The following is a 4251-nucleotide window of genomic DNA, read 5'->3' as shown; positions in this document are numbered from 1 at the left end:
CTTCGCGTTTAAAACAGCAAAAAGGGAAAAGTCCTAACTTCTAGATTAGGATATTCCTTCTGGTCCACTACAGACCATTAGCTCTCCTAGAGTGTCGTTGGTCCTCGTCAGTTTCTAACACGTACTTCTCATGATAACAGTGTTCAGCCAACCATAGTTACATTACCTTAACGACCAAATATGAATGTAACTAATGCCTGCAGTGAGCCAAATATTCTTGAAAACTGAAGCATTTTAGTACAAATCATTTTGTCGGTTTGTGACAGTTTCATCGCTATCCATATAGCATGTCAGAATTTCCTAAGTCTACAGTTCATTACCCAGCGTAGAGTGACATACCGCAAATCTAAGTGAGGACTTCCGCGGCCATTGTCACAGTCAATAACATTTTTCTGAGTTTGTGACCGCATTGTCAAAATGTAAAACTATCGATGTTTCGGTCACTGTTGTACACTAAACAAAAACACGCTGAATACGGTCACTTGTTTGCTAAATAAAAACACCCTGAAGAAGGTCACTTGCAACAGTGACCGAAACGTCGGTAGTTTTACATATTGACGATGCGGTCACAAATCCAGAAAAGTTTTATTGACTGAAACCGTAAATCGTTCGAAAAGGATGCTTGCAATTACAGAAAGTTGTATGTTTTCAAGAGTTCGGTGTACGAACAAAATTCTTGATCGCCTCTCCGACACGGTATAATACAAGACGTCTTTTTCTTTCAGTAAATCCAGAGCTTTTGCGGAGAAGCACGCAGGTTCTGAAAATCAAATTTCTAGATTCCGTTTACTGCTTACTCATACCTAAAACAACGTATTTCTCTCGAGCTACCTTAGAAACGAAAATTCCTCTCATTCGGCCCGTAATGACTGTCTATTCAACTGAAACTCGATAACTTCTTCAGTTAGTTCAGTCCGGAACTAAGTTACTCGCCCAGTTGAAAAATTCAAGATTCCAAAGCAACAAATTATTGACGCTGATCGTTATATGCTCAACATGACTTACAGATTTCTTTTCTTTTGTTCTTACTTTTATCTTCAGCACATTGCTACTTAGTTGGAAATCAAAATCCAGTAGAACATGAAAAATGACAATTGGTCTCGCTATGGACCTTGCATCGTAAATCACGGAAGTTTTAAGGCAATGCATGCTTTCAGGTGCATTTATAATTTCAGAATGAATCTTCCACTCTGCAGCAGCTTGTGTGCTCTTCTGAAATTTCTTAGCGGATTAAAACCTCGTACCAGAATTAAATCCGAATTCGTATACTTATCTTACGTAAGCAATGCTCTTACCATCTAAGCTAGTCAGGTACGACTCAGGACCCGACGTCACAGCTTCTTCATACTTCACTGAACGGGCACTCCTCGAATGAAAGGATATTTCAGAGAAACGGCTTAGCCACTGTGTAGATGTTGTTCCCAGAAATAAATGCTCAACAAGTAGACTACAGTGGAAAACGCGCTGTTTTGAAACTTCCTGACAGATTATAACAGTGTGCCGGAACCTTACATTCGTGATATACTAGTTTGTTTCCGGCACATTCCTTGCAGATGGACATCCATTTAGCTTCGTTTGTTTTTTCGAATAATGTTAGAAACTTGGCAATTGTTTTGTCTGAGTCATCACTTGCAAGTCTATGCGATATTCTGGGTCATTCCATGTCCCGTATCCGGCCGGTCTGTCGAAACCTACTGTAGTCTAAAGCAAATAAAATTATAGACTATCTGAAATAAAAAAGGAAGCGATTCGAGAAAAAGTACAAAAAAGCAGGCTGCAAAGTTGCAGCCGTAAGAAGCAATTGTGACATTTAGCAAGGTAGCCCAGCCATGTGCCTCCAAAGCAGTTAACCAAAACACGAACGTTTTTACCATAACCGTTGTGAGGATAAGGTGAAGGGTTCTGACTGTATCACAAATGTCAACGATTCTATTCATACTTTTATATGCAATGGAAAAAAAAGAAAGAAAGGAAGATTGCTGTTCACCGTCCCCTCGACAACAAGCTCGCATTAAGGGAGGATGGGGAAAAACATCAGTCGTGAGTTTCAAATGAACCAGCCTGGAATTTGCTCCAAGCGATTTAGGGAAATAACGGAAACCTTAAAGCTAGATGGTCGGACGGGGATCTGACCCATCGTCCTCCCGAATGTGTGTCCAGTGAGATAACCACTGCACCCTCTCGGTCGAGTTAAGTAATAAGGTAAGTCTGTGGATAAGATGGGATGCCATTCCGTCGTGTTGCTGTGATCTCGTGTCCGAAGACTGGTTTGATACACCTCTCCAATTTCGCGTATCCTGTGCAAGCCTTTCCATCTCTGCATAACTACCGTAATTTACATCCGCAAGAATTTGCTTGCTGCAGCCAAGACTTGGTCTCCCTCTATAACTAATTTTTGCCCTCCACACTTCCCTCCATGAGCAAATTAACTATTCCTTAATGCCTCGGAATGTGGAACTTCTAGTGTTTCAAATTCGATTCAGCATCTCCTCATTAGTTACGCGATCTGCGCATCTAATCTTTAGCGTTCATGTATAGCGCCAGACTCTAAAAACTTTTATTCTCTTTTTCTTTGAACTGTTTATCGTCAATCATTCACTACCCTCCGAGGCTACACTCTAAACAAGTACCTTCAGAAAACACGTCCTAACACTTAACTCTATATATTAACAAATTCCTCTTTATCAGACATTCTTCTTTTTCTATTGGCAGTTTGCATTTTATAACCCCTTAACTTTGGCCGTAGTCAATTATTTTGTCACCCAAATACACAAAACAACAAAAGTTCTCCGTCACACCATTATTTCGAAATTAATGACACAGGAAACGAAAATTGGTTCTGAGGCATCGGTATATATTTATTTGCAAAGTGTCCAGATCACAGAATAGAAAAAAATCGTATGTTTAAGGTCAAAATCGTATGTTTCCCAGGGGGAATTTTTCATAGCACTGCTGAGCAACATCGGTATATGGTAGAATGTGCATTTTCTCGAATGCAGGCTTGAATCCACCGTGACATACAAGTGAGATCATCAAGACAGCCTTGGTCCAAACTATCCCACTCTTCGATAGAGTCGCGCAGGCTACGCTCGTTTCAGTTGTTTCCACACATATTCCATTGGATTTATATCCCTCGAACTGGCAAGCCACTCCATTCCGTGATTCTAGTATGTTCAAGAAACGTGAGCACACGAGTTATTCTCATTCAGTATGAAATTGTCACAAAAATATTGGCTATATGGTCCCACTACTGGTAGTACAATCTCGTCCCTGAATCGTAGAGCAGTGTGATTTCCTCAACAACCACGAGAGGTATACGATGGCCCCATGTAATGTCACCCCGGAGCATCACTCAGCCATCACTTTGTTGCACATGTTGGACACAGCATTGGAGGCGTTAGATATTGGCTGCTTATCACCAGACACGTTGTCTGCGATTATCAGGCCGCAAAGAGTTTCGTCTGTAAACAACACCAGACCCCAATCCCGAGGGATCCACTCTGCATGACGGCATTAGCCTTAAGCGATGTAGGGAAATCGCTCTGTACAGCAGCCCATGATGTTGTTGTGAACGAGGTGGTGCTCGACTGGTCGTTGGGAATGGAGATTCGCATCATGCAATCGTCTCCTGACACTTTGATGCGATGCACGCTGACATGCAGCCTCTTAGAACGCCAAATTCAGTTCCGGAGCACTCAGTCCACCATTCCTTTGACTTAAGAGTCGTAGATATCGATCATCCAGTGCACCACTCGAACGTGGACAGCCTGTGCGGTGTAAATCGTCTACACTACCTGTCAATTGGAACCGATTCCATGTCCGCACCACATCAGTTTGATTCTGGTGCACAGGTCAATCAACTTTCCTCGTTTACTTCAGCACGTTACGTGATGAGCGGAGCCAATCATCGGCAGCAATTGTTCGTGGCACGACGAACGTTCACTCTACTGTTCCACAGACTCTAGTGCGTCCCTGCCAGTGCTTTACTTTCAACTGAAATACTGCAATTCATTCAAGAGTGCGGCGTTCTATTCGCAAATAGCGCTCATGGTAACTGTGTGTACTCGTATGTTTACAAACAACGTCAGGAGTTACCTTCCGGTCGGCACAGAAACAGTCACAACAGCAACTCACCCTCACGACATACTGGAGTTATCCAACATTTTTGTTGATCCATGTAGCAAAACTCATCTACTAATTTTAGCATCTGATTTCGTAATCTAATTCCCTCAGCATCGCTTGACTTCGTAA

This window comes from Schistocerca serialis, chromosome 2, assembly GCF_023864345.2.
Source record: "Schistocerca serialis cubense isolate TAMUIC-IGC-003099 chromosome 2, iqSchSeri2.2, whole genome shotgun sequence".
In the NCBI taxonomy this organism is placed as follows: Eukaryota; Metazoa; Arthropoda; class Insecta; order Orthoptera; family Acrididae; genus Schistocerca; species Schistocerca serialis.
Note: the sequence above shows the minus strand (reverse complement) of the source record.